This window comes from Schistocerca gregaria, chromosome 4 (genome assembly GCF_023897955.1).
Source record: "Schistocerca gregaria isolate iqSchGreg1 chromosome 4, iqSchGreg1.2, whole genome shotgun sequence".
Lineage (NCBI taxonomy): Eukaryota > Metazoa > Arthropoda > Insecta > Orthoptera > Acrididae > Schistocerca > Schistocerca gregaria.
The window spans coordinates 549,145,331-549,169,668 of NC_064923.1; the positions used below are offsets into that span (position 1 = coordinate 549,145,331).

Sequence of the window (24,338 nt, forward strand, 5' to 3'; positions counted from 1 at the left end):
TTTTGCGCAAACACCCAAGGACACATTTGTAGTATACCTGGTTAATTGTCTGTCTTCCAAGGGTAAATTCATCTGACTTTGCTGTGCTTTTTTTAGTCGTGGTGAACTTTGAGTCTTCCCCTGCAAAGACTGCAGTTTGGCGTCAGGATCATATCCATATACTCATGATTCGTCACCTGTTAATTACCCTATTAAACAAATCTGGCTCATTTTCAGTCTGTTTAAGCAGTTCTTGACACACTTCAAGTCGGTATTGTCTCTGGTCACTCGACAAAAGTTTTGGAATGAATTTTGTGGACACTTGATGCATGTTCAGATCTTCAGTTAAAATTGACAGAACTGCTTAAAAACTCAAATTAAGTTCATCAGCCATCTCGTTAAAGGTAAGTCTATGATCAGAGCTCACTAAGCCATGAACTTTCACAACATTTTCATTCATTTTTGAGGTGGAAGGACAGCTGGGCTGTGGTTCATCTTCAGATGATTTGCAGCCATTTTTAAATCTGTTGAACCTGACAAAAACATTTGACTGGCTCATACAATTATCTCCAAAAGCTGTTTTTAAAAGTTTGTAAGTTTCCCGGTTTTAAAACAAAATTTCACACAAACTCGTTGATCTGCTTTTACATTGATTTTCATGCAGACAGAATCCACCAACAAACCCTAACAGACCCACACTCAACCAGCTGCAACAATGAACTGAATAAAGGAAACTCAATTTCCTTTGAGAGTGTGTGTTTAACGACAAGGCAATGGCTCGCTCCCCACCCTCTGTGTACCTGCCCGCCAAACCAGTAAGCAGTAGCAGATCCATTCTTAAAACTTTCCAATCACATCTCATGTCAGAATGGCAGCAATAGCACGAGTGCATTGCGGGAATGTTGCATATGGAAACAGCTGCGAAGAGGCCCCATGTCAATAAACGTGGTGAAGAATATGATCAAGGAATTTGAAGAAACAGGTGAAATAGGTGGTGCAGCAGGAAGAGGGAGGTGCCTTGTTCCTGTGCAGTTGTCAATGAAGTTATTGTAGCTATAGCTGACCATGCACCGCGTGTCTCAAATTCTGCAATTAGCGCTCAAGCTGTGTCCCAGGAATTGTTTCTCCTCTGGTCAAGCGCTCGAAAGATTTTGCGGTACATTTTATATGTGTATCCCTATAAGATTTAGAAAATTTACTGAATGAAGCCCCAAACAGGTTATTGGACCATGACTGAGCCTTTAGATTTTTGGCATTCATGGGAATGGGGGGTGTATGGTCGGCAAACATTCTTTGGATCGACAAGGCATATTTTACTCGGCATAATGCCGTGAATGCACGGAATTGTTGCATATGGGGTTTTACTCTGTCATATGTTGTGCAGGAACATCCACAGCACTCAGCTTATGTGGCTGTGTAGTGTGATTTCACAAGCTACTTCATTCTCGTTCCATTTTTCTCTGAGTTGATGATATCCCTCAGGTCTGTTAGGTGTACAGTGACATCTGCGCATTATAAGGTCCTCTTTGTACAACATCTGATTCCAGTTGCGCGAGCTCATAACTGTATTTCCACAATTTTTGAGCAAGGTGGGACGAAACCACATGTCACTTGCCAGGGAAAAGATTTGTTTCTACAAAACCTTTGATAATAACCATGTCACCTCTAGGCAATTTCAAGACGTGTGGCCCTTCAGATCACATGACCTAAACCGAGGTGACTTGTGGTTGTGGGGATGTATCAGTTTCTTCCTGATCTAAAGGATAGCGTACAATGTCATAATGCACTGATTACACTGGATATACTACGACCATGCCTTGTTAGGGATGCAGAATGTTGCCAAGCCAGGAGACCATACTGAATATATGTTGCAATTTGTGACCATATACTAATAAATGTGCCACAACCACAGTTGTGTGTTTGATCCTTCCTCCCATTTTTCTGCACCTGACTGTTTACAGCATCAGGAAAAATGAGATCCAGGTGTGGTGGATCACGCACATTGACAGTTACTATGAAAGTATTTACAGTGCCTAATATTCTGTAATGTATTAAAATTAACTGTAACATTGTCAGTAACTCCTGTTGTCTAGAAGGGCTTCAAAATTCCTAGTTGATGAATCCATGAACTATAATCTCTTTAAACAGCACCACTAATTTCATTTCACCCACTTGTCATACACAAAAGTTAATCAAAAAATTGTTTGTATTCTTTAGGTATTAATGAAGCAGTTTTCTTAAATCATTCATCTTGGCTGATTTTGTTGGAGTGTGTGTCCTGTTGGGAGTGTTATGCTGATGGCAGATGGGCACCATTTGTTCTGGTTGAGCCAATCGAAAAGGATATTTGATTATTTGATTACACCACCAATGGCATTATAGATGCAATGTTGGAGGCTGCTGATGTTAAACTGCTTTTTGTGGTCCAGAGGAGCGCACCTCATAGCTGCTTTTTTTGGCAGGCAGCTCTCTCTCTCTCTCTCTCTCTCTCTCTCTCTCTCTCTCTCTCTCTCTCTCTCTCTCTCACAGGCTTGCCAGAAGATTTTAAAATCAATAACATCTCTTGCCTAGGCTTCCTTCATGTGAAACTTGTTAGTTTTGCTTTGCTATCTGGTGTTACTGTAGGTTGAGCCGTTCTTTCTTATCGACTATTTCAGAAGACTGGAGTCCTAGTCACAGTGAAAGAAAGAATGAATTTGAAAGGGGAAGAAGTGTTGTATTTTCTGAAAGTGACCTGTGTTACTTGGGATGAGGACGGATGGACGGAGACACACACACACACACACACACACACACACACACACACACACACACACACACACACCAGATAATATTCATTAATGTTTAAGGGTGTATCATTGTGGAGACATTCAAGAAGGAAGGAGCACACAAGATTGGGCCATTTCTTGCACTGGTCTTCTCCTTTCGTAATAGCAATTTAGATCAGTCCCAAGAAGTGTTAATTCTGGCAATAACTAATTTTCTCCAATATTGTGATTGAGGCCCTTTCAGTATGGAGGGATTTTAGAAATGGCCATTTCAAACAGAAAGTTTGTGCCAAAGTGTTCCTACGGCAAGTGCTTATGAAATTTATTTTTGGATTTAGCTTTGTGTCTTAGTTACTGTTATTTGTTTGCCACAATAGAATGCTTGATAATATTACTAGTAAACAGTCAAGCTGGTCTGTCATCAACTGCAAGTCTTTTTTATAGCTCTTACTTTTCGTACATGGTAAATGTTTGGAAGCTTGTTCAAGCTCCAAAAATTATTCTGTACATTTAATTTCATGACACATTTGATAAGGTCTTGCGTATGGTTTGCTACTTGGATGGTGATATACAACAGGTGCCAGCTAAAACCATCAACAGTAAACCTAAATGGAGTTTGTGATGTTTGAAATGATTGTTAAACTTTCAGGGGAATATCGAGATAGTGCTGGCATATATTTAGAAATAACTGAAACACAAAATATTGCATACTGCAAATCCACTACTAGAGATGAAGCTGAAGATACACTACAGAATAATCTGTAATAAATAGTGCCACATTATGATTAACAATAATATCCAATAGAAAAGTCAGTAACTAAAGTTGCCCATCAGACGAAGAAACAGTGGTGGGGTGTTGATAAAGAAAGCTTATAAAAATGTGTGCATATCTGTTTTGTTGGAAAGAAATTTCCTGTTGTCCATTCCAAAAGGAATTATATAGATGGAAAAATGAAGTTATATAAAGACATGTGTCGATCTTGTATCAGAGGATGTTAAATGTGCAAAGTTTTGAGGTTTTTTATGAAGCTCAACAAAAAAAAAAGTGAGAGACATTATTTTGCATGGTTGCATTTTAGGCGATTGTAGGCAAATTAGTCTTTTGCTGCTCAGTAAATAGGAATATGCTGGAAATTATTTTAATTGACATTAGGCATCCAAAATACAAATTATATGAATTTGCGACAGTTTCTGGCTTTAGCTAAACTTTAGAGGGCCCAAAAACCATGAAAGTATTGGACTTTTTGAAGTTCCTCACTTCCAACTCAAGAACAATACATTTTACATAAAAATTCATTGTACCTCAAGGAAAGAGCATAAATTTTCTTCTCGAATGACATATTTATAACATGAAATTGGTTGAACTGGCTAGCTACAATTGGTCATCAAAACGGGCTGTTTCTACCAACTTTGCAGAAAAATCAGTTATTCTCGTGTTCCACTGACTGTTACTCAAAAATGGCTACTCCCAAAGAAAAATATTTAAGTTATAGAGCAGCAAATTTTTCTGCGTAATAAGAGCTCCTGAACTTTAGTACTCGCTCACTCATAAGTGGAGGTACCAATAAAAATGTCAAAATCTTTGTAGCACTAAATTGCTGCTATTAGTTTTTTGTGAAGTCAGGTTACTTTGCAACTGCAGATCATCCACATTTGTCCAAATATTTAAATTTAAGGGCAGTTTAGTGAGGTACCATGCTGGCCCAAATTAATAATAAATGAGTTTGAATGTCGGAAAAAAGCATCAAATGAAAGGTTTTATTAATGGAAAAATAGTTCAATTATAATAAAATGTAATATAGTATGTCAAACAAGGGTAAATCTAGGATGCGATGTAACAATACCAGAGAAGGAAAGTTGCTATTCACTATATAGCGAAGATGCTGAGTCCGCATTAGGCACAACAAAGCAATTCACACAGTTGTAGTTTTCGGCTATAAAGGCCTTTGTCAGCAGCAGCAACACACACACACACACACACACACACACACACACACACACACGTACACACAAGCGTGCAAATGTAACTTCCACACACGTCTACAGTCTCAGAGAACTGAAACCACACTGCGAGCAGCAGCACCAGTGCATGGTGGGAGTGGCGACTGGGTGGGGGTAAGGAGGAGGCTGGGGCAGGGAGGGGGAGGGATAGTATGGTGGCAGAGGCGGACAGTGAAGTGTTGCAGTTTAGACAGAAGGCAGAAGAGAAGGTGCGGAGGAGGGAGGGTGTAAGTAGTGGGAAGGAGAGAAATTAAAAGATTGGGTCTGGTGGTGAAACAACGGCTGTGTAAAGATGGGATGAGAACAGGAAGGGGGCTGGACAGGTGAGGACAGTGACTAATGAAGGTTGAGGGCTACGGGAATGTAGGGTGTATTGCAGGGAATGTTCCCACCTGCGCAGTTCAGAAAAGCTGGTATTGGTGGAAAGGATTCATATGGCACAGGCTGTGAAGCAGTCATTGTGAAGAGGGATGTCATGTTTGGCAGCATGTTCAGCAACAGGGTGGTCCACTTGTTTTTTGGCCACAGTTTGTTGGTGGCCACTCATACGGACAGACAGCTTATTGGTTGTCGTGCCTACATAGAATGCAGCACAGTGGTTGCAGCTTAGCTTGTAAATCACATGATTGGTTTCACAGGTACCCCTGTCTTTGATGGGATAGGTGATGTTGGTGACTGGACTGGAGTAGGTGTTGATAGGAGCATGTATGGGACAGGTGTTGCATCTCGGTCTATTACAGGGGTGTGAGCCATGAGGTAAGAGATTGGGAGCAGGGATTGTGTAAGGATAGACGAGTATATTGTGTAGGTTCAGTAGACGGCAGAATACTGCGGTAGGAGGGGTGGGAAGGATAGTGGGCAGGACATTTCTCATTTGAGGGCACAACGAGAGGTAATCGAAAACCTGGCGGAGTATGTAATTCAGTTGCTCCAGTCCCGGATGGTACTGAGTTACAAGGGGAATGCTCCTCTGTGGCCAGACTGTGGGACTTTGGGAAGTGGTGGGAGACTGGAAAGATAAGGCACGGGAGATTTGTTTTTGTACAAAGATGGGAGGATAATTACAGCCAGTGAAGTCTTCAGTGGGACCCTTGGTATATTTTGAGAGGGACTTCTTGTCACTGCAGGTGCGACGACCACGGTTGGCTAGGCTGTGTGGTAGGGACTTCTTGGTGTGGAATGGGTGGCAGCTGTCGAAGTGGAGGTATTGCTGGTCGTTAGTAGGTTTGATATAGACAGAGGTAGTGATGTAGTCATCTCTGAGGCAGAGGTGAACATCTAGGACGGTGGCTTGTTGGGTTGAGTAGGACCAGGTGAAGCAAATGGGGGAGAAGTTGCTGAGGTTCTGGAGGAATGTGAATAAAGTGTCCTCTTTTTCAGTCCAGATAGCAAAGATGTCCTCAATGAATCTGAACCAGGCGAGGGGATGAGAATTCTGGGTTTTTAGGAAGGATTCCTCTAGATGGCCCATGAATAGGTTAGCATAGGATGGTGCCATGCGGGTGCCCATAGCTGTACCGCAGATTTGTTTGTAGGTAATGCCTTCAAAGGAGAAGGAATTGGGGGTGAGGATATAGTTGGTCATGGAGACTAGGAAGGAGGTTGTTGGTTTGGAATCCATAGGGCATCTGCAAACAGGGCACCATCTGGTAAAGGGACTGGAACTGTGGAGAGTCGCTCGAGGAAGTGGTTGGTATCTTTTATCTAGGAGAATAGGTTCCGGGTAGTAGGTTGAAGGTATTGGTCTACAAGAGCAGAGATTCTCTCAGTGGGGGCACAGTAACTGGCCACAATGGGGCATCTTGGGAGGTTAGGTTTATGGTGTATGAAGAAGGTGGGAGTGCGGAGAGTGGTAGGGGTAAGCAGAGAGATGGACTCTGGGGAGAGGTTTTGGGATGGGCCTAAGGATTTGAGTAGTGGCCGGAGATCCTGCTGGATTACTGGAATGGGATCACTGTGGCATGGTTTGTATGTGGAAGTATCTGACAACTGACGGAGTCCTTCTGCCACATAGTCCTTGCGGTTCAAAACAACTGTGGTGGAGCCTTTGTCTGCAGGTAGGATTATAAGGTCAGGATCAGTTTTTAGATGGTGAACTGCGGTTCTTTCTTCAGATTTAAGGTTAGTTTGCATGTGGAGGGATTTGGGGAATGATGGTGAGACAAGGTTTGAGGTTAAGAAATTCTGGAAAGTTAACAGGAGGTGGTTTGGAGGCAGTGGGAGTGGATCACGGTTGGATAGAAGAGTGAACTGAGTTAGGCAAGGTTTAGTATTGGTCTTTGGATGAGTCTGATTGGTCAGGTTGGTGACGAAAAAGTGTTTCCACTGTAGGGACCGGCAGAAGGAGAGGAGGTCTTTAACTGGTCCTGCATGGTTGAATTTGGGAGGGGGCAAAAAGTGAGGCCTTTGGAAAGGACTGATATTTCTGTGGGACTAAGGCTTCTGGAAGAAAGGTTCATAACTGTGTTGTGGGTCTGTTTAGGTTCTGGGGTCTGTGTGGTGGTGGCAGGGAGTTTTGGGGGATGGGGTAAGTGTAGTAGGTCTGCGAGACAGGGTTTGTCAGCTATGAGGGACCTGGGGGAGGCTTGGAGGTTGTTGTAGATGTGATGGACAGTGGTACTCCGAGGCAGGAAAAGGAAGTGAACAGAATGGAGAGCTTTTTGAGGTGACGTCGTGCATGTCGCTCAAGTTCCTGCAGGGTAAGAGTTTCAATGTTGTTATGGGTTCCAGAACCTCAACTACTTCTCCCCCATTTGTTTCACCTGGTCCTACTCAACCCAACCAGCCACCTTCCTAGATATTGACCTCTGCCTCAGAGATGGCTACATCACTACCTCTGTCCACATCAAACCTACTAACCACCAGCAATACCTCCACTTCAACAGCTGCCACCCGTTTCATACCAAGAAATCCCTTCCATATAGCCTAGCCATCAGTGGTCATCGCATGTGCAGTAACAAGCACTCCCTCTCAAAATATACCAAGAGTCTGACGTAGGCCTTCACTGGCTGTAATTATCCTCCCATCCTTGTACAAAAACAAATCTCCCTTGCCTTATCTTTCCAGTCTCCCACCACCTCCCAAAGTCCCACAGTCCAGCCTCAGAGGAGCATTCCCCTCGTAACTCAAGTACCATTCGGGACTGGAGCAACTGCATTACATTCTCCGCCAGGGTTTCGATTACCTCTCGCCATGCCCTGAAATAAGAAATGTCCTGCGCACTATCCTTCCCACCCCTCCTATCATGGTATACTGCCATCCACTGAACTTACACAATATACTCGTCCATCCTTACACAACCCCTGCTCTCTATCCCTTACCTCATGGCTCACACTCCTTATAGACAGAGATGCAATACCTGTCCCATACATCCTCCTACCACCATGTACTCCAGCCTGGTCACGAACATCACCTATCCCATCAAAGGCAGGGCTACCTGTGAAACCAGTCATGTGATTAACAAGCTAAGCTGCAACCACTGTGCTGCATCCTATGTAGGCACGACAACCAATAAGCTGTCTGTCCATATGAATGGCCACCGACAAACTGTGGCTACGAAACAAGTGGACCACCCTGTTGCTGAACATTCTGCCAAACATGATATCCCTCTTCTCAATGACTGCTTCACAGTCTGTGCCATATGGATCTTTCCCACCAACACAGCTTTTCTGAATTGCGCAAATGGGAACTTTTCATGCAATATGTCCTACATTCTCGTAGCCCTCCTGGCCTCAACCTTCGTTAGTCACTGTCCTCATCCATCTAGCCCCCTCCCTGTTCCCATTCCAGCACTACACACCCGTCATTTCACCACCACACCCAGCCTTTTAATTTCTTTTATTTCTCTCCTTTCCGCTACTTACCCTTTCCCCCTTTCACACCATCTCTCCTGCCCTCCGTCTAAACTGCAACACTTCACTGTCCGCCACTCCCACCATCCTATGGCTTCCCCTTCCTGCCTCAGTCTCCTCCTTACCCCCACCCACTTGCCACTTCCCATCATGCACTGGTGCCGCTGCTAGTGCAGACGTGTGTGTGTGTGTGTGTGTGTGTGTGTGTGTGTGTGTGTGTGTGTGTGTGTGTGCTGACAAAGGCGTTTATGGCCAAAACCTACAATTGTGTGTGTATTTTTGTTGTGCCTATCACGACTCGATATAATAAGTCATACATTCTTATACTCCCCTAGCCTCAACCTTTACTAGTCCCTTCCGTTCACCAACTTATCCCCTTCCCTGGTCCCACTCCACCTCTACACAGCCTTGTATTCTACCAACACACCACCAAAACGTTTTTCCTCTCCTCTAGTTCTCTCCTCTACTAGGTTCATTTAAGAGAACTTGTCACAGGTGAATGCAACCATACTCAAACTATGTCTACTGTGCATGCTTCATGATAGTTAGCACTAACAGATACCTCTACACTCTTCATGTTGCACAAATGTTTCTGCTGGTTTAAGTAATGTAATTGTGCCCCAGGTTCTTTTGCTTAACACTACAAATTTTTTTCTCATTGTCAAGAGAAAATATTTACCTAAGTATTTTGTGTTCTGTATGTATGTGTGTGTGTGTGTGTGTGTTGTGCCTTTCTTTCACTGTATTGTGTTGTCTTTTAGAGGTTAAGGTACCGTACTGTGCCTACTACATCGTGCTGAAAAAACACACTCACACTGTGAAATTTCACAAACAGTATGATTGATGGTGTGCGTGTGTCTTATTTTCTACATAACGGAGAAGACAAAGTGTCTTATAACCACAAAAAGATGCTACAGTGCAAGACAGCCAGCAGAACACACAAACACTAATGTAAATATTTGATCATGATGATGAGAAATTCTCAAAATGCATTGTGCGAAGCATGAAAAAATATATAAGCGGTGCAGTGTTTAAACAATGAATAATAGTTGCAGACTCTCCTGAAACATCAATTATGGTGAATTACATTGAGTGAAACGTTCCTGCTTCCCACTTACAGTTGGCACTTCTTGAAGAACCAGTGATACAAAATGTTAGCATTTTTATGCAGCACCACATTTCAAAAGCTTCTATTCCCTTCTTGTCTGAAGTATTTGTCGTCCATGTTTCACTTGCATATATGGCTACAATCCATACAAATACTTTCAGAAAAGATTTCCTGACACTTAAATCTATACTCCATGTTAACAAGTTTCTCTTCCTCACAAATACTTTCCTTGTCATCACCAGTCTACATTTATATCTTCTCTACTTCAACCATTATCAGTTATTTTGCTACACAAGAAATACCTGAAGCGTCTCACTTCCTAATCTGATTCCTTCAGCATCATCTGATGTAATTCAACTACGTTGCGTTATCCTCATTTTTCTTTTGTTGAAGTTCATCGTATTCCTGCTTTCAGGACTCTGTCCGTTACATTCAACTGTTCTTCCAAGTTCTTTTGCTGTCTCCGATAGATTTACAATGTCATTGGCAAACCTCAAGGTTTTCATTTCTTCTCCCTGGATTTTAATTGATAATCCAAATTTTTCTTTTGGTTCCTTTGCTTTTTGCTCAATATACAGATTGAATAACATCGGGGATAGGCTACAAGTGTCTCAACCACTGCTTCCCTTTCGTGCCACTTGACTCTTATAACTGCCATCTGGTTTCTGTACAAATTGTAAATAACCTTTCGCTCCCAGTATTTTGCTCCTGCCACTTTCAGAAGTGAAAGAAAGTATTCTAACCAACATTGTCAAAAACATACAAATACTATAAACTTAAATTTGCATCGGCTTTTACCAGTTATTCCATCTGTCTGTGAAGACTTTGTGGTAGTAATTCATAATTGTGATTTCTTAAACGTATTTCGGTAATTTTCACACCTGACAGTGGCTGCTTTCTTTGGTATTGGAATTATCATCTTCTTGTAGTCTGAGGGTACTTTGCCTGTCTCATACATCTTGCTCATCCGATGGAAGAGTTAAGTCATGGCTGGCTCTACCAAGGCTGTCAGTAGTTCTAACAGAATGTTGTTTAGTCCCGGAGCCTTGGTTCAACTTAGGTATATTTCAGTGGTCTGTCGAATTCGTCACACAGTATCATATCTCCCATCTTGTCTTCATCTACGTACTTTTTCATTTCCGTAATATTCCCCTCAAGTACATTACCCTTGTACAGACCTTCTATATACACCTTCCACCTTTCTGCTTTTGCTTCTTTGCTGAGGACTGGTTTTCTGTCTGAGCTCTTGATGTTCATACGGGTGGTTCTCTTTCCTCCAAAGGTCTCTCTAATTTTCCTGTAGGTGGCATCTATCTTACCCCTAGTGATATATGCTTCTACAGCTTTACATTTGTCCTCTAGCCATTCCTGCTTAGCCATTTTGCACGTCTGTCAATCTCATTTTTGAGACTTTTGTATTCCTTTTCACCTGCTTCGTTTACTGTATTTTTATATTTTCTCCTTTCATCAGTTAAATTCAATATCTCTTTTGTTACCCAAGGGTCTCTACTAGTCCTCGTCTTTTTACCTACATGATCCTCTGCTGCCTTTACTCTTTCATCTCTCAAAGCTACCCGTGCTGCTTCTAATGCATTCCTTTCCCCTGATCTTGAGAGTTGTCCCCTAATGCTCCCTCTGAAACCCTCTACAACCTCTGGTTCTTTCAGTTTATCCAGGTCTCATCTCCTTAAATTCCTACCTTTTGGTGGTTTCTTCAGTTTTATCCCACACTTCATAACCAATAAATTGTTGTCAAGTCTCATCTGCATCTGGAGATGTCTTGCAGTTTCAAACCTGGTTCCGATAATCTCCGTCTTACAATTAAATAATCAATCTGAAACCTTCCATTGTCTCCAGGTCTCTTCCACATATACAACCTTCTTTCATTATTCTTAAACCAAGTGTTTGTGATGATTAAGCTATGCTTTTTGCAAAATCCTGCCAAGTGTTTTCCTCTTTCATTTCTTATCCCCAGTCCATATTCACGTACTAATTTTCCTTTTCTTCCCTTTTCCTACCATTTAATTCTTATCTTCAACAACAATGCTATGAGACTGAACATACAAAGCTGTGCACATGGGCTCACTGATATCTTTGGGGCAGGCTTAGTATAGGCTTTGGAGCCGCCTCCCGTGTGCACTTAGGAGACCTACATTGTTTTCTACTTTAGAAGAAGGCATTGTGGCTGGAAGCTCAAACGTATAGCAGTCTTTCTGTTATGCCTATCTGCAACTCAATGTCTCCTCCACATGGTGAGTAGCAATCTAACCTTTCTTGATATTGTCATTATTCTGTCCTGATTTTCTGTTATTCATTTATAATATAAAATTTTATGGGAAATAAGTGTTTCACGGACTTTCTTTATGCTGTGTTTCGCTGCATTTACATTTATTTTTTGATGTTTTCTGCATCTCGGTAGGAAATGTCATCGTCCATTATTTGTTGCTTTTCTGGTGTTGGGTCTAAATTGATTTCTTCCTCAAAATGTCAGCCTCATCATTATACTCTGTTCTACATAAGAATAAACTAGATGCCAATGAGCACAAAACAAGATGATTGGCCAGAAGCCTTAGCGCGCGCGCGCGCACACACACACACACACACACACACACACACTGGTGGTGATATGCACTTGAAAGTATGTCCAAAGTATTAGATATATTATTACTAAGTTACGTTAAATGAAACTTTAAAATATTCTAATGTATTAACAGCCATCACCATTTTTCTTAATCATACTTTAGCTATGTAGTTTTTATTCCAAAAATCGTGTCTTTATACTGTTGTTCCGATTGTCGCACTGTTAATGTGCAGTATGAAAATGGCTGATGCTGCTTCCTATTCTGTAGTGAAACATTTGTATGGAATATGATTAAAAAGTGCTGAGAAATATATTGTTCTTAATATTTTTCTTAAATTTATAGAAAAAAATCGACTTTGAAGTTTTCCGAGGGACTGTGTTTATTACAAATCACATTGTATGTGTAGCGGAGTCATAGCATCATAAATTGATAATCTAGTGTAGTTTATCGATTGCTGGTTCAAGTCTCACCTTAGACATTTTTTTCATTCGGTTTGTAATGCCTACATCTCATAATTGCAAAATTCGTCATCATCTTTTATGAATAATGCACATCTTATTGTTTCTAATTGCATATTGCACGCGAAATTCCTGTTTTCATTTCAAAATAAGTTCTTAATTATCAGTTTTTTCGAGAAAAACATAACAATTTAATTTTTGTGGCAGAAATGAAAAACTAAACATTGTTTTATACTACAGATGTAGTATGACACGAACCAGAGTGACAAATGTCATAGAAACATAAAAAGCAATCATTTTCACAGCATGGAGGGCACAATACAAATGCTGCATTTGTATGTTTGCCACTGTACCATTATAATATGAACCCCATAGAAATGATCTCAAGCCAAGTTAAGAGATTTGGCCTTAGAAATAACAAGGCTGTTAAGCTCCCAGACACACTGTAACTGCAACTTTCAGTGTCACATGCTTGCGGGATATAGAACAACACGGCATAAAAGAGGAGAAAATGTGATGCCTGGGTGGCTTTGTGGATTCTGTTGTTGATCAACTCCTTATCAGTGTAACAGATAACAGTTCCAGAAGTGAAATGTATTTCTTGGATTTGGATAAACAATGAGCTAAGAGATTATCAGACGACTGACTAAAACTTTCAGTGGCTTGAGTATTCAACAGTACAGTGAAATCCCTGCAGTATGCTTTTGCATCACACATAGCTCGCTCAGAAAAAATTATCCTCTTTTTATGTTAGGAATTGTCAGCGCACTTTTTTGTAATTAGAATACTATGTTAGGGGAGAACGAGAGCATTTTATGCTTTCCATCTCTTCACCTAAGAGGCATGTGGTAGTGCTGAAGTTTTGCTGAATATTATTTAATTCTCTTTAAAAATTAAATGACATTCGAAGCAATATTGTTTCTTTGCTTGTCTCTTTTTACGTCTTCACTGCAACTGCTCACATAATTGCAGATTAGTTGGACCAGATGGCTGGCCAGTGCTCCCCAAGTTAATGTGCCTGTAAAGTTGTTGTTCCACATTATCACTCAGTGTGTGTGTGTGTGTGTGTGTGTGTGTGTGACACAGCATAAAATGTATCCTTATGGTGGTACTTCACTTTACTGGACACAGATTGTCTTCCGCTCCACGTGATTCAAAATCCAACTAGATTCAAGCAAATGTGAAAGAATATGTGGTGTAATGCCTGCATCAGGTTTATTCTTATGGGGAACAGAGTATAGTTTGGTCAAATCAAGAAGTAGTTCTCTTCTGTTAAAGTGTAAGACATGATAGTTGGATGGTTGCAATGGGGAACTTTGTTGTGGTCTTCCGTCCCCCATTTCATTGTACCTATCTCATGGTTCGTCCATATCTGAACATGCAAATAGATGCTGAGGGAGTGCTGGCAAGCTGCAGTTTCAGCAGGAAGCAAACGTCCCAAAATTGATGCTTTCATTTTTTGATAAAGGTCTCTGGAACATCCTGGCCGATTGAAACTGTGTGCCGGACCGAGACTCGAACTCGGGACCTTTGCCTTTCGCGGGCAAGTGCTCTACCAACTAAGCTACCCAAGCACTACTGACAGCCTTACTTCTGCCACTACCTCATCTCCTACCGAGTTCGAGTCTTAGTCCGGCACACAGTTTTAATCTGCCATGAAGTTTCATATCAGTGCACACTCTGCTGTAAAGTGAAAATTTCATTCTAGTCTCTGGAACAGTTGCAGATTTTTGGAGCTGCTGCATATTTACGAACACACATTGAACTTCACCCCTGCCTCTGTCACCTCGTCAGGGGTGGCATTGGGATGTATGAGGGAAAGTGTTAAAGGCTCACTTTCTTTTAAAATGTGTTGATAAACTTGATTTTGTCCCATTTCAAAAAATGTAGAGGTGGTATCACAGCCACTGAAGAGCCTTGAAGAATAACACAAGTTGTCTTTTATCGGTTATCCCCCTCCCCACACGCCAGAGAACTTAGAACTGTTGTGGGTATAAATGGATGTCTTGGTAGCCTTGTACAGTTTTCATAAGGAAGGTATTGATGATGGTTTCTTCCTGCTCACTACTATCAGCTATGTGGTCAGTCAGCAGTACCAACATATCAGTATCCTCCCCAGCAATGAAGATATAACCTCTGTCATGACTTTTTTTTTAACTGTGCCAACAATCAAGGAGTCTACATTCTCATTGGCCTGCTAGACATACTACAACTCACCACATAATTTTTCTGTCAAGGATAAGACATTTCTTATGGAGTTCATTTTATAATAAACATTGTTTTGGTGTTGTTGGTGACAGTGCCTTATCAAATAAAAGACAAGCAGATGACAGTGCAAACTCCTCAGACACGTTTCACAGATTGTATACATTTCTTAGCTAACTCTTCAGGTTGGCCATCGAACATGGTGATGCAGTGGAGCCAAAGTGTTTTTTGGCATAGCTAACATAGTTTTCAAGGTTGGAGGAAAATACTTAACTCATATATTCCACATAACTCAGTGTAAGAGGAACCAAACATGAATGAAATGTGAAACTATTTCCAAACGTAAAGCTTTGTGCTTGTAGTAGGACTAATAGGCATTTGATATTGGTACTTTGTGAATTATATTCTGTCATTTTATAAAAATGATCGTTTGTGCCAAAACAGTCTTGTTTATTTGGTGTGCGTTATAAAACTGCTGCAATATTAGAAAGGGCTGTTTTGTTTTATCAAGCAGACAGTGACAAAATACACGAAACCAACCGAGAAACCGCACAAGTCTTGGGTATTATTTGTATTAACAACTTGTTCAGTATTAGGTAACGACATTTCGATTTTTCGTGTAGCAAAACGTTTGATGAGGTAATAGATTCTTTTGCAGAAAGGAAAGCGCACCGTGTAAAGATGTAGCAAGATTACAGAGAAAAAAAAATGCTAGAAGCTAAGGACTGAAGAAACGTGTACTTCCTTGCTTGTCTCTTGTTTATTTTGGTTACATCACCTCTCCCTTAAAACTCACATCCTTTCATCTTTCCTTTTCCTTCCCTGTTTCCTGACAAAGCAGCCGCCGGTTGCGAAAGCTCGAAATTCTGTGTGTGTGTGTGTGTGTGTGTGTTTGTGTGTTTTATTCATTGTGCCTATCTACCGGCACTTTCCCACTTGGTAAGTCTTGGAATCTTTGTTTTTAATATATTTTTATAAACAAAGATGATGTGACTTACCAAACAAAAGTGCTGGCAGGTCAATAGACACACAAACGAATACAAACATACACACAAAATTCAAGCTTTCGCAACCGACGGTTGCTTCATCAGGAAAGAGGGAAAGACGAAAGGGTGTGGGTTTTAAGGGAGAGGGTAAGGAGTCATTCCAATCCACCACATGCAAGTGTCTCTCTCTTGCCCAGTACTGCATCATACTTACGTGTTTTCAAGATTTCGTCCCTCTCTACAATTTTTACCATCACTCTTTATTCCTTTACCAAATTGACTACTATTTGATGTCCTATTATGCATTATATCAGCCTTTTCAGTCTTCTAGTCAGGTTACGCCATAAGGGGTTTTTCCCTTGTGCTGAATTTAGTGCCTCTTCCATTGCTTATGTGATTTAAATCTTCAGTATCCTTTCATATCGGCACATTTAGATCGCTTAGCTATACTATTCTCATCTGAAATGTTTATTGCTCACATTTCATTTTGTACAAGGCTACATGGGTAGCACAGCACTTGGAGCGTGCACATGGGGGTTTCTTAGATTAAGTTCCTCCCCACAGGAAACAAACCATTGGCCTGAAAAAGGCCTGAAAAATTACCAATTCATGACACTCATGTGGGTGTGCCAACTGTAAAAATTGTTAGTTCACCTAAACAGGTCATTCCAAAGAATTTAAATATGCTAAATCTCATGTTAGTAAATTATCGAAGTGTATGTAGCAAGATCCCCAAGTTACTCTCCGAAATAAACAGTAGCAATGCCAATATTGTATTAGGTACCGAAAGCTGGTTAAAACCAGACATAAATAGCAGTGAAACTTGGATTGGATGGTGTTCAGGAAGGATAGGACTGATGCTATGGGAGGTGGTGTGTTCATTGCAGTTAGGGTCGGACTGTGAAATAGTCTGGATGAAGCTGTCAATCAGACAAGGCTTGACCATTGTATAAAGATGTTTTATAGACCTCCAGCAACAAATGTCGCAGAACCTTTCAGGGAATGTCTTGAGTACAAAGGAAATAAATACCCAAATTATCCATTAGTTACAGGTATAAACTCTAATCTAGTATCCATTGAGTGGGAAAATTACGCATTTATCACAGGGGGCATGCGGCAGAGCGGTATTAAAATATTCGCTAGCACTGAGTGAAGCAAGCTGCAAATCAATGTCCACCTACGTCAGTACAGCGTTCGTTCACCATCCATTGCTCTGCATTCGTAGGTACTACATAGACGATGTTAAAAGCAGCATTGAAGAAAACCATCATCCATATGTACAATTACATAGTTCTTGTAACTCAGGTAACAAAATAAACCTATAAATCTCTAGCAGTAACTGGCAAAAGTGGATGCTTCCTTCCTTCATTGAAACTGTCCTCTTCTCAATACTAATGTTTTTTATTGTCAACAAGCCCACATTTATGTCAATAGCACATCTATTGCTAGTTTGCACAGCTTATATCACACGCAAGACAGCCAGAAATGTACTAAGTCCAGCCCAAAATATTACAAGATTAATACAGTCAATACTCTGCTACGAAATAAGTTTCACACTCAGTCCTCTTCATTGGATTCTTCAAAGGAAGATGCTCACCAAGAAATGTTCTGTAAATGCATATTGAACACGCCACGCAGAACTCTTCGCAAAGACCGATAGTAGTTTCACACGCGGTTTTCTCTACAACAAACACTCCAAAATCTCCCAAACTTCACAGAACTATACGTAAATGCATCTGCTTGCATGGCAATATAAACCAAATGGAAATAACAGTCTGTTCTTCATTTTACAAATAACTTTTTCGGACATGTCTAACATTACCTTCTCATCCGGTAGCTAGTCTACGACTGACTAAATTCTGTTGCTTTCAGGGCATATAACTCATTCCAATGTGTGGGGAAGACTTAACTGTGATTGGTTAATCAAAATAAACAGCCAATCAGATCAATCTTTCAAGTTATTTAGTTTCTTAGGTGAAGTGAACAAGTGATTTTAGAGCGTGCCACAGTGAGCATTCTCATGATCCGCTTTGGCGACAGGTGTGACTATGACGCATTCGGCAAGCCACAAGTCGGCCGATGCCGAATGCTACTATACTTGCCATAACATAAAAAAACTTTCTGCAAAAATCTGCAGACATGTAATAGCTACGACACTACAGGCAGAAGCAAAGTTTTGTGTGAAGTTATTCTAGGAGCACTCTCAACGTACAACCTTGAGCAGTTGGTTAGAAAACCACATATTAGATATTTTGATGACGTACAGACCTGATCTTTTTGAGGAAGTTAATCTAGAAGAAGGTATTAGCGACCATAATGTCATTGTGGCTTTTATGTCAGTGGAAGTTGCACAAAAACCAAAGAAACGGTGTAGAGTTTTCTTGTTTGGGAATTCAAATAAAAGTGTCATTAATGAATATCTTCATAGTCAGCTCCAAGCATTCACCGCTGCACTCAAAGATATTGAGCATCTTTGGTAGGAATTTAAAGGTATTACCCACTATGTGCTAGAGAAGTATGTGCCTAGCAAAAATATAGGGGAGGGAAAGGATCCACCTTAGTACAACAAACATTAGGAAGTTGCTGAGGAAGTAGAGAATTTTGCACAGTCGTTTTAAGTGTAGTCACTGCTCCGCTGACAAACAGAAATTATGTGAAATGAAAGCAGCTGTCAAAAGGTCAATAAGAGATTCTTTTAACGAATTTGAAAGCAATATTTTATCCGCAGTTTCTAAAAATAACCAAAAAAAATTTTGGTCATATGTAAAATCTATGAATGCTACAAATAATTTAATAGCTTCTCTTGCTGAAAGTGCGGGTAATGTAACGGATGATGATAAACAGAAGGCCGAAATTCTAAACTTAGCTTTCAAAAGCTCATTTACGCTAGAGGACTGCAGCTCCATTCCCCTTTCCAGTGATTGAACAAACTCAAGGATGGCTGACATAGTGGTTAGTGAATCTACGATTGTAAAACAGTTAAGATCCTTAGACGCCAGGAAGGCATCTGGCCCAGACTGTGACCCCATAAGATTATATGTTGAATATGCTACAAATATAGCACCATTTTTACCCATCATCTATCAGAGATCATTGGAACAGCAGAAAGTTCCATGGGACTGGAAGAAGGCCCGGGTCATAGCAATCTATAAAAAGGGTAGAAAATTGGATGTACATAATTACCGGCCAATTTCACTGACATCAATTTGTTGCAGTATAATGGAACATATTTTGTGTTCAGACATAATGACCTTTTTAGATTCTGAGAAGCTCATCTGCAGAAGCCAGCACAGTTTTAGGGAACAGCGGTCATGCGAGACACAGCTGGCCCTCTTTGTGCGTGATGTACAACAGGCGCTAGATACTGGCTCCCAGGTTAATGGCATATTTCTCGACTTTCGAAAGGCGTTCGACTCAGTTTCACACTGTCGCTTTCTACAAAAAGTTCGTGCTTACAGTCTATTCTATGACATATGCGATTGGATAGAAAGTTTCCTAACAGGCAGGAAGCAGTATGTCATCCTGAACAGGGTGACTTCAACAGAAACTTCAGGTGTGCCCCAGGGCAGTATAATAGGTCCGCTGCTTTTACTATTTACATAAACGATCTGGTTGATGGTATTGACAGTAGTATTAGACTGTTTGCCGATGATGATGTAGTCTAAAGGAAGTAGTATCACACAAAAGTTGTGAACAAATCAATGAGGATTTGCAGAAAATAAATGTGTGGTGTAATGACTGGCAGTTATATCTCAAGATTAGTAAGTGTAACCTACTGTGTATAACAAGGCGAAAATCCCCATTGATGTAAGAGTACAAAATAAATGCACAGTCTATGGAAGCGGTAACATCCGTCAAGTATTTGGGTGTGACTATTCAAAATCATCTCAAATGCAATGAGCAGATTACACAAGTAACGAACAAGGCGAACTCTAGATTGTGGTTTATTGGTAGAATCCTGAAGCGATGCAGTCCTTCAACAAAGGAAATTGTTTACAATACATTAGTTCGTTCAGTCTTATTAGAGTATTGATCGTCTGTATGGACCCTTACCACTTGGGTCTGATTCAAGAGATTGAGAAGGTCCAAAGAAGAGCGGCAAGATTCGTGACTGGTACATTTAGCCATCGCGAGAGTGTGTACCAATTCTTCTTAAAAGTTTGAAGTGGGACACACTTGTAGATAGATGACGCGCTAAACGAAAGGGGCTCCTCACTAAATTCTGAAATCAGGTCTTCACCAAGAATGTAGAGCATATATTATTACCACCAACTTTCAAATCGCACAATGATCACCATTCAAAGATAAAAGAAATTAGAGCTTGGGGGAGGAATATGACTTTGGTGCAAATTGTGTCCTCCACCACACACCGCTTGATGGCTAGTGGAGTATATATGTAGATGTAGGCTACACTCCAGCAAAATAACCTTCAGAAATACATTTCTATTTGCAGTCAGCAATCTGACATCCTCTCTACTTCGGCCATTGTCAGTTATTGTGCTTTCAAATAGGAAAACATGTCCACTGCTTTTAGTTTCTCATTTTCTGATCTAATTGCTCCAGTTGATTTAATTCAACTACTTTTGTTGATGTTCATCTTATAACCTCTTTTGTAAGACACTCCATTGCATTTACTTGATCTTTCAAGTCTTTGGCAACTCTCAGGGAGAATTTTAAATTCATCAACAAACTTCCATGCTTTTATTTATTCTCCTTAAACTTTAATTTCTTTTTTGACATTCCCTTTGGTTTCCTCTACTGCGTTCTCAACTCTTATAACTGCAGTCTAGTTTCTCTACAAGCTGTAGAAGACCTTCTGCCTGCCCTATTATATTTTTGATAACTTAACAATTCAAAGAAGCTATTCCAGTCAACATTATGTAAAGCTTTCTCTAAATCTACGGATAACCCCGCCCCACCACACACACACACACACACACACACACACACACACACACACACACACACACACACACACACACACACACACCTTCTAATATAATTCACAAGTTTGGTAATGCCTCACATGTTCCTAAATTTCTCCAGAAGCCATATTTTTCTTTTTCTTGCTCCATATCTACTTATAAATATCATCCCTTCTTCTGTAGAAGATTCATGTTAGTGTTATTCAGCGACGACTTATTGAACTCATGACTCATACATACACTTCGCGGCAAATCCATCTTTTTATGAGAGGCCTCTTAGAGACTGATGTTACCTTTTTGTCTTGTGTATGCTGCATACCATGTGGAACAGGTACGCCATGATTGGTCATCGCCAAGAATCATAATTCTGGGGGAAATCATCTATTCCAGGTTCCTTGTTTCTGCTTGGGTCTTTCAGCTCTCTCTCAAATTATTCTTGCAGTATTGTATGCTTTGTTTCATCTTTATCCTTTTCTTCTTCCCTTTCCCTAATATTGTACAATTTATTTCGTCTATACAGCCATTCTAAATATTCCTTCCACTCTTCAGCTTTACTTTCTTTCCATAGTTTTGGCTTATGATCTGAGCTCTTGATATTCACAGACCAGCTTGTCTTTTTCCCACCAAAGGTTATTATTTTTTTAAATAAACCTATACACAGTATTTTTTTGTTTCTTGTAGTCATACGTTCTTCTAAAGCGTTACACTTCTCCTGTAGCCTATCCTGCTTTGCCATTTTGCAATGTCTGTGAATCTCATTTTTGTGACATCTTTACTCTCTTTTGCCATATTCATTTGTTGCATTTCCAAATTTTCTTCTTTAGGGTTTCTGCTGCCTCTGTTACTTTGCCTAGCTGTTCGTGCTGTCTTCAGTAATCCATCTCAAAAAATCACCCATTCATCTTCTATCATGTTTCTTTTACCTGTTATCATCTCTTTGTAAATCTCAACAACCTCTGGTTGTCCCAAGTTATCCAGGTCCCCTGTGCAACCATAATGCAATTTCTTCAGCATCAGCTGCTGAATTACATTGTCTCCAGGTCTCTCCATTGCATACAAGCCTTCTGTCTCAAGCAGGTGTTAGCAAGGATTAATCTGATTTGAACCATCATAAATTGTTCTGAAAGCTTGCGACTGTGAAAACAATAGGTTTGGTTATAAATAACTCATCTGCTACCATTCATGATTTTCTTTATTTTTCGCGCAACACGTTTCGGGAAATGATTCCCATTTTCAAGTGCGTTTTTTGTTTGTTATGCCATTTCTATGTGATGATGTCGATGTGCGAGAGTCTGCGTCATTTCATTGACTTTACTGCAATGTATAAGAAAACGTGATTTTTAGTTGTTTGTCAATCTTTTTTGTGAAGTTAGTGGCAAAATTTAGAAGGATTTGTACTAACAGTTTCTTTGTGGTCCATTTATGTGGGACTCTGCAGTCCTGATTTCAGTTGGTAAGAGCTGATGGTAGGGTTTAAGTGTGGCACAGATCCCACAAAGCTATGGACAAAAGTTGTCAACAAGGCACTGTGCAATCTGGCAGTGTCTCCATAATGGTGTGTGCTGTGTTTACACAGAATGGACAGGGTCCTCTGGTCTAGCTGAACCGATCATTGACTGGAAATGGTTGTGTTTGAATACTTGGAGACCATTTGCAGCCATTCGTGGATTTCATGATCCCAAAACAATGGGGAATTTTTATGGGCGACAGTGCACCATGTCATCAATACACAGTTGTTTGCGGTTGGTTTGACGAACATTCTGGACAGTTGGTGCGAATGATTTGGCCACCAAAATTGCCCAACATGAATCCCGTCAAACATTTATGGAATGTAATTGAGAGATCAGTTTGTGCACAAGCAACACTTATGCAGTTGTGGACAACTATAGAGGCAGCATGGCTCAAGATTTCTGTAGGGGACTTTCAACAACTTGTTGAGTCCTTGCGAAGCCGAGTTGCACTGCACTACACTGGGTACAAGGACATCCGACATGATAGTAGGATGTATCCAATGACTTGTGTCACCTCAGTGTATATTGAATAATTTATTGTATCTCGATCATATAATTTTGCAGTTTCATCTTTGCATTTGTACTACTTTAGTGAGATTGGCTTTGTGTCTATCTTGAGCATGACAATGTATTCACTACACTTCCTATTAATTTCGTAGTTTCTAATTCATTATTCATCGTGTCCTTTGTTACACTCTTTGATTTTGTGATTGTAATCTTGTACTCATCTAAACAGAAATCCTTTTCTTCATTACACCACTCTATATTTAACCTCAATCTATCCATTCCTTATTTCAAGTTCTCTAACCCACATGCCCATTTACAGGATCTAACACTCCATTCTATGACATAGAATGCCAGTTTTGTTCTTCCTCGTAAGAACATCCTCTTTAGTATCCCTTTCCAGAGATTCAGATGGGTAACCATTTTCCATCTGGAACATTTTAACCAGGAGTATTGCATCATCATTAATCCATGCAATGTAGTTGCACTTTCTTGGGAAATATTGGAAATATTATACCTGTAGTTTCCCATTCTTTCAGCTGTGCCACATTGCCAACATAGAATGGCCATGTTGACTAATGTAGCAAGGCCACATCAGTTATCTAGACTTGCCCGTGCTACTGCTGGGAATGCTGCTGCCCATCTTCAGTGACCACTCTGTAGATAGCCTTCTGGTGTGGTTGCACTTGTAATGTTGAGACGTGTAAGACACCCCACCACTGCATGGTCTATGGTTTGTGGGGACACATATTTCTGAATAAATTGAATTGTAAGTATGTTTACAGTATATTGTGTAGGTTGTTTTGTGAACACCAGTGGGTATAATTATTGTTAATTGTACCCTGGCTAAATTTCAGCAGTAAATAGTGTTAACAAAAGCACATATTTTGTAACTAAGAAGTGACAAAAGGTCATGCAACATTGTTTCTAACTTCAAGATATTGCTGATAAATTAATCTATTGAAAGTTACAAATGCCAACTGTTACCCTTCTTCACTATTTTTAACTGCCACACTAGTCATCTGTCAGGTGTGCTATACTTGTTACATCATCCATGCAAACTGACAATCCTCTTCGAAAGCCCGTATCTAAATGTTGAATTTTACGTCCACAAACAAGTTACATTTCCTGCTGGTATAATTTTTATTATCTTTTACGTTTTTATACGAGAGCTGGCCAATGGAGAATATTTTTTTCCCAGTCCCCTTTAAATGCCATGCATTTGTCCCAGCATTTCCGCCAGTGCAAAAGACGTGTTGGAAATGATTTTTTGAAACACCTTTCAGCATCACCTCTGCAGCCATCACTACTGCTGCTGATGATGGAGAGTAAGGGATACACTTAGCATTGATTTTTGTGAGATATTCAGTAACAACATTTGCACTGTGCAGCTGTGCATATCTTGGTGCATCTTCCACCAGTATTTCAGAAGGTGTTCAAAAGATTTTTTGTCCAGCATC

At 40.4% G+C, this 24,338-nt stretch overlaps 1 protein-coding gene across 11 annotated transcripts in view; it reads left to right on the forward strand.

The window, feature by feature from the left end:
• The window catches only part of LOC126268079 (uncharacterized), a 422,439-nt gene that overhangs the window by 389,578 nt on the left and 8,523 nt on the right, over positions 1 to 24,338 (forward strand). The window contains exon 15 of one of the 11 annotated variants that reach the window (XR_007549077.1): positions 23,418 to 23,647. The exons of the other annotated variants lie outside the window; for them this stretch is intronic. The gene's annotated coding sequence lies outside the window, so the exon portion shown is untranslated. The remainder of the gene's footprint in view (positions 1 to 23,417; positions 23,648 to 24,338) is intronic. 11 annotated transcript variants of the gene reach the window in all.